The following is a 7500-nucleotide window of genomic DNA, read 5'->3' as shown; positions in this document are numbered from 1 at the left end:
AGATAAAAAAAAAATGAAGACGAAAAAGAAGAAAACACTCAAAACAATAAGATACAATAAATACAAACTCAAGAAAAAACACGGGAAGCAGAAAGGCAAAAGTGATACGAAGATTCTGATATAAAGTTAATTACAGGCAAGTGAATTACGGAAAGGCCACAGAGGGGAATAAAAGGTCACAGCCAGGATTATAAAGGTCAATAGAGACGATTAAGATGGTCACAAGGTAGAATGAACAGAAGTAAAACCTAATATGAAAGATGTTAGAATACAACTCGTTGGATTCAAATTCTAGTGAAACGCATTTAAACAACAAATTCAATAACCGAATTCTGTCTCATTTTGTTATTAAATGCGCTATCAAATTATGCAAAATAATATAATCAATCTCTAGTAAACCCAGGGCATAGAAAATGTATTTACTTCGTTGAGCGGTAAAAAATGTAGCACCAAATTCAACGAAGTCAAAAATACACAAATTGAAATTGAATATTACGAACATTTCGACGATATGGAGACAAATCTCAACATTGAAATAATCTGTTTGGAAATACTTCAATCTAAACCTTAAAAAAAAAAAAAAAAAAAAAAAAAAATATATATATATATATATATATATATTTATATATATATATATATATATATATATATATATATATACACATATAACAAATAGTATGAAAAATTAATAGAAAATATATATAGCATTTATTAGTATCTTATAAAAATGTCGAAACGTAAAAAGAAAACGACGGTTAACTAACCAGTCCCAAAAGTTATCATCCTTTTGAAAAAAAAATAGTCGGGTCTCTCAAGTTCAGGATTTGCCCTATTTAATGAGAAGATTACCTTCCAAATGGGAGGAAACGGGGGAGAGGGGGTGGGGGGATAGAGGAGGCTGGTCTTCGTCCCTGTATTAGTTTTTTTTAGTCTAAAAAGAGAGAAAAAAAGTGCTCGACTAATTTCCCATTTCCATGCCGTACCTTCCTACACCCTTCACTCTTGCCTTTCCTACACCCCCCCCCCCTCCCTTGCGCCTCTCATCCCCCTCTCCCCTTCACTTCCAGTTCCCTCTTCCTTCCTCCCTCAATATGCCCCCTTTCCCCTAGGCCCTCTCTCCCTTCATTTCCCCCTTTCCTCCTCCCTCTTTCTTACCTCTCTTCTATATATCTTTTTCCCTCCTTCTCCTTCCGTCACCTTTCTTTCCCCTCCCTCTCCCTCCTTTCTCCCTTTTACAACCCCCTCCTTCTCTTTCCTTCCTCCTCCCTCCCTCTTCCCTTCTCCCTCCTCCCTTTTCCTCTTCCTTTTCCTCCTCCCCTCTTTTCCCTTCTCCCCTCCTCCCTCTTCCCTCCTCCTTTCTCTCATTCCTTCCCTCTCCCTCCTCCCCCCTCCCCTCCACTTCCCTCCTTCCCTTCCCTTCCTCTTCCTCTCCTTACCCTCCCTCTCTGGGCCCTCTAGGTCCCCTCCTCCGTCCTTTTCTCCTTCCTTCCTCCCCCTTCCTTCCTTCCTCTCTCCTAATAACCCCCTCTTTCTCCCTCCTATTCTCACCTTCATCCTTCCTTACTGCCTCTTTTCCCTTCCTCCCTCCTACTACCTTCCTCCCTCTTTCTTACCTCTCTTCTATATATCTTTTTCCCTCCTTCTCCTTCCGTCACCTTTCTTTCCCCTCCCTCTCCCTCCTCCCTCTTCCCTTCTCCCTCCTCCCTCTTTCTTACCTCTCTTCTATATATCTTTTTCCGTCCTTCTCCCTCCTTCCTCCCTCTCTCCCTTCTCCCTCCTCCCTCTTTCTTACCTCTCTTCTATATATCTTTTTCCGTCCTTCTCCCTCCGTCACCTTTCTTTCCCCTCCCTCTCCCTCCTTTTCCATCCTCCCTCCTTTCTCCCTTTTACAACCTCCTCCTTCTCTTTCCTTCCTCCTTCCTCCCTCTTCCCTTCTCCCTCCTCCCTTTTCCCTCTTTCCTTTTCCATCCTCCCTCTTCCCTTCTCCCTCCTCCCTCTTCCCTCCTCCTTCCTCCCTCTTCCCTTCTCCCTCCTCCTTCTTCACTCCTCCATCCTCCCTCCTCCCTTTTCCCTCCTCCCTCTTTCTCCCTCCTCCCTTTTCCCTCTTTCCTTTTCCATCCTCCCTCTTCCCTTCTCCCTCCTCCCTCTTCCCTCCTCCTTCCTCCCTCTTCCCTTCTCCCTCCTCCCTCTTCCCTCCTCCCCCTTCTCTCCTCCTTCCTCCCTCCTCCCTCTTCCCTCCTCCCCCTTCCTTCCTTCCTCCCCCTTCCTTCCTTCCTCCCTCCCCCTTCCTTCCTTCCTCCTCCCTCCTCCCTCCCTTCCTCCCTTCCATCCTTCCTTCCTTCCTCTCTCCCTCCCCCTTCCTTCCTTCCTTCCTTCCTCCCTTCCATCCTTCCTTCCTTCTTCCCTCCTTCCTTCCTCCCTCTTCCTTCCTTCCTTCCTTCCCTCCCCCTTCCTTCTTTCTTTCCTTCCTTCCTTCCCTCCCCCTTCCTCCCCCTTCCTTCCTTCCTTCCTTCCTTCCTCCTCCTCTTCCTTCCTCTCTTCCTTCCTTCCTTCCTCCTCCTTCATTTCCTTCTTTCCTTCCTTCCTCTTCCTCTCTTCCTTCCTCCTCCTCTACCTTCCTTCCTTCCTTCCTTCCTTCCTTCCTTCCTTCCTCCCTTCCTTCCTTCCTTCCTTCCTTCCTTCCTTCCTTCCTTCCTTCCTCCCCCTTCCTTCCTTCCTTCCTTCCTTCCTTCCTTCCTTCCTTCCTTCCTTCCTTCCTTCCTTCCTTCCTTCCTCCCTTCCTTCCTTCCTCCCCCTTCCTTCCTTCCTTCCTCCCCCTTCCTTCCTTCCTTCCTTCCTCCCCCTTCTTCCTTCCTTCCTCCCCCTTCTTCCTTCTTTCCTCCCCCTTCCTTCCTTCCTTCCTTCCTTCCTTCCTTCCTTCCTTCCTTCCTTCCTTCCTTCCTTCCTTCCTTCCTTCCTTCCTTCCTTCCTTCCTTCCTCCCCCTTCCCGTTCCTTCTTTCCTCCCCCTTCCTTCCTTCCTTCCTTCCTTCCCCCTCCTCCCCCTTCCTTCTTTCCTTCCCCCTCCTCCCCCTTCCTTCTTTCCTTCCCCCTCCTCCCCCTTCCTTCCTTCCTTCCTTCTTTCTTCCTACCCTCTTCCATCTCTCCTCCCCCTTCCTTCCTTCCTTCCATCCTACCCTCTTCCCTCCCTCCTCCCTCCCTCCTACCCTTTCCTTCTTTCCTTCCTTCCTCCCCCTTCCTTCCTTCCTCCCCCTTCCTTCCTTCCTCCCCCTTCCTTCCTTCCTCCCCCTTCCTTCCTTCCTTCCTCCCCCTTCCTTCCTTCCTTCCTTCCTCCCCCTTCCTTCCTTCCTCCCCCTTCCTTCTCTCCCCTTCCTCCCCCTTCCTTCCTTCCTTCCTTCCTTCCTCTTTCCTACAAAACAATAATAATAATGAAAACAATAATGATAATGAGAATGGTAGTAGTAATAATAACAATTATGATGACAATAATGATTACAACAATATAAGTGATGATTATGATGACGATGATAATAATAATATTAATAAAAACGATAACAACAATTATTATAATGATATAAATAATAGTGATAATGGTAGTAGTCATGATAACAATGATAATAATAATAAAAAATAATAATAGCAACAATGATAATGGTAATAATAACAATGATGATACTAACACTATTATCAATCATATCATAATCATGTTTTGTTTTTTTTTAACTGTTAGCATTGTTACTAATATCATTGTTATTATCATTATAATTATTGTTATTGTCATCACTTTTATCAGCATCACTATTACTCTGATTTTCATTATTATTATCCTTTTCGTTATCCTTATTACCATTGCTAATATCATCCTTATTATAATTATTAGTATTATCATTATCATCATCATCATTATTATGAATATCATCATTATCAATTTCTTAATGATAATGTCAATAATAATGACCATCCTTATATTGATGGTAATAATAATGATAATGATGATGATAATATTGATAATAGTAATAATACTAATAATAATAATCATAATAATTATAATAATAATAACAATAATAATAATAATAATAATAATAATAGTAATAATAATAATAATGATAATGGTAAGGATAATAATAATGACAATAATGATGACAATAATTATAAGGATAACAATAATGAAATCAACATCAACAGTGGTAACAATAATGCCAATAATGATAATTATGAAAGTAAAGATAATGATAATGAAAATAAGAGTAATAGTGATGATAATGATAATGACGATAATATATAATGCTGATAATGAAAAAAATAGGAATAATGATGATGATAATAATAATAATGATAATCATAATCGTTAAAGTAATGATTATGATAATACTGGTAATGATAATGATAATAATAATGTGAGTAGTAATGATAATAATCATAACTATAATAGTAACGATAACAATAATCATAATTATATTAGTAATAATAATGATAATGATAATAGCAACAACAATAATAATGATAATGGTGATGATAATAATAATGATAATAATAATAATGATCGTGATAATCATGATAATTATGATAATGATAATTATCATTATTATTATTATTGTCATTATCAATATTATTGTTATTATTACTATTATTACTATTACCATAATAATAATAATAATAATAATAATAATAATAATAATAACAATAATAATTAGAGAACACTAACGCGCAAAGACAACGCAAGTACCGCGCAGATCCTAGCGCTACTTCGCCCCTGCGAGATAATTTCCCTTCAGAGTCCTTAATTAGCCGAAAGGGAGCACTCCCGAGCTGCATTAACGTCGACCGTATTCTCCGGCGCATCTTTTAAGGGAATTCCAGGGATATGTGAAGGAGGTGTACGTCTGCAAGGGATGGCTGACTGGTTGCGTGTCCTAATTAGGTTGGTTGAGGTCATGGCGGAGGCATATGGGATCCTTTTTTGAAGAGGGAATGGTTGTTTTAACAGTTGGGATGGATGTCTTCGGGAGCGTGTGTGCTGTAACTGCTGGTTTCTTGTTATTTGGGAGTTGTTTGTTTGTTTTCCTTCTTACTATCTTTCTTTTTTTCTCTCTGTTCTTTGTTGCTTTCATTTGTGTGTTTTCCTCTTTTTTATCCTAGCATAGAAGTGGAATATCAAAGATATATGACACTTTTTTTGCCAGGATCATCAGTATCATAACCGAACTATCGGTTATGATCCTTCGAGTTCCTTTTTATCTTAACTACTTTCTTCTTTCTTTTCATTTATCAACCGCCAATTCCCTAAATCTTTATTTCCTTTCTTTCCTCCCTTTTCTCTCTCCGCCTCCTTTACCCTCGCCTTTCTTTATCACGGTTTTGTGACTCCTTAGGAAAAAAATATTGCTCACACGGGCAATCAACAGCCACAACACAATGGAAATGTCTTAAATCCAACGCCATTTTTTCTCTCTCTTGAATAGCGAGTTGAGAGACCAAGACGGCAAAGAGGTTGAAGTTCCCAGGCATGTTGCATATCTCGTTGCAGAGTGAGGTGCAACATTTTTTTTATGTATTTTTTTTCTTGCGTAATGGGGGTAGAGGGGGGGAGGGGGAGGGGGGGAGCGACTTTACCAGATGATCTTCGTGAAATGATGGTGTTCAGATACTTGGGTTCTCGTACAGTAGGTTCTCACACTAGAGGTTCGTTTTCTGTGCGTTTGTATGTGCGTGTGTTAAAAGTAAATAAAAAAAACATACCATTTTTTTTCATTACGTTCAGACTCAATATATATGTACACTCCGCAAGTCGCTACTCAAACCATAAACATTCAAAACAACTAAAAAAAAAAAAAAAAAAAAAAAAAAAAAAAAAAAAACAGGCCCCCCCCAACCCCAGCCTAACCCCTCCCCCACCCACACCTAAAAAAAAGGTAAAAAAAAAATCCCAAGAGACGTTCACAACTAGCAAGCATAAGCAGCATGGCCCCCATCTCCCCCACCCCTCCCCCCTCTCCATACCCCTCTTCCTCGTCCTCCTCGTCCTACTCGTCTTTCTTTTTTTTTTTTTTTTTTTTCTTTTCTCTTTCATCTTCATCTTCGGCTTTGACTTCGTCTTGTTCTCCTTCTTCGTATCCTTCTTCTAATTCTTCTTCTTCTTCTTCTCCTCCTCCTCCTCCTCCTCCTCCTCCTCCTCCTCTTCCTCCTCCTCTTCCTCCTCTTCCTCCTCCTCCTCCTCTTCGCCCTCCCCTTCCCCCACCCCCCTTCTCCTAACCCCTCCCCCCTTCTCCTAACCCCTCCCCCTCTCCCACCCACTCTCCCTCCCCTTCTCCTAACACCTCTCTAAATCCCTCCCCCTCCCCCTCCCCACCCCCCTTCTCCTAACCCCTCCCCTTCCCCTCCTCCTCCCCCTCCCCTCCCCGTCCCCCTCCTCCCCCTCCACCTCGCCAAAGCAAAAGGACAATCCACAGATGCCTTCCTCTCCCCCTCCCTCCGCCGCGCACCTCATTGCAAGCGGCCGGGCGTGGGAAGGCAGTGAACCAGTGTCATATTCGCCATCATTAACCCTCTGCAATGCAATGTTGCAGAAGTCGAAGCGCTTGTTTGAGTGCGAGATTGGGTCAGGTTCTTTGACTTGAGAAGAGTTGTTATGAGGGTAGTGATGATGACAAGGGGTTTGATGGCCGTAGTGGTGATATGAAAAAATTAGGAAATCGACCTTAAAAATAGTTGTATCAAAGGTCTCGATAATTGTCTCATCATTTATGATAATGAGACTGCCGAAGATAATGACTCCAGTATTATGGTGAGGATGATATCATCATAATTATTATTACTACTTTTACTACTAACTACTACTGATTAGGATTAGGATCATGATCATAATCATGATTAAGAGGATGAGGCTGAGGAAGATAAGAATAAAAACAAAGCTACAGAAAAAATATACGCCTTTCGAGCGAACATTAATGCAAATCCACTCGAAAAATACATCACGGTGTTGAAAAGGCCGCCGCCATATTCTAAGCTTATCAGAAAATCAAGGATTACGGGGAGAGGCAAACAGAGAGTGGAGAGAGAGAAGGAGGGGGCAGAAGGAGAGAGAGAGAGAGAAAGGGAGAGAGCGAGAGATGAAGGGAGAGAGGGAGGTGGGGGAGGGATAGAGAAAGAGAGAGCGAGCGAGAGAGAGAGAGAGAGAGAGAGGAAGAGGAAAGAAAGGTTTAAAAAATGGACGGGAGAATTTGCATGTTTAGAATACATTAGTTGTAAAGAAGAAACGAAAGAAATATCAACAAAAATCTGGGAGAAATACCATTTGTAAGTGTAATGTAATATGATAAATATATAATGTATAATACGTGATATGATATGTCATATATCATATTACTATTACTGAATATAATTCACAAGATAAAAACGTACTCGTATCAAATTCTGAAAAGATTTATTTCAGCTCAAGTCAAGCTCAACGTCAATGTTGTTTTCCAAGACTTGTTTTTCTTTTTCAACAGATCTCTGCTTTT

At 41.3% G+C, this 7500-nt stretch overlaps 1 long non-coding RNA gene across 1 annotated transcript in view; it reads right to left on the bottom strand.

Moving 5' to 3' along the window:
* Positions 1-7500, bottom strand: part of LOC147471492 (uncharacterized) — a 122488-nt gene that overhangs the window by 90872 nt on the left and 24116 nt on the right. The gene's annotated exons all lie outside the window — the stretch shown is intronic.

This window comes from Penaeus japonicus, unplaced genomic scaffold (genome assembly GCF_977035675.1).
Source record: "Penaeus japonicus unplaced genomic scaffold, GWHDUDI00000001_assembly GWHDUDI00000008, whole genome shotgun sequence".
NCBI lineage: Eukaryota > Metazoa > Arthropoda > Malacostraca > Decapoda > Penaeidae > Penaeus > Penaeus japonicus.
The sequence above is the reverse complement of the archived record's forward strand: the minus strand, read 5'-3'. Positions and strand labels throughout refer to the sequence as shown.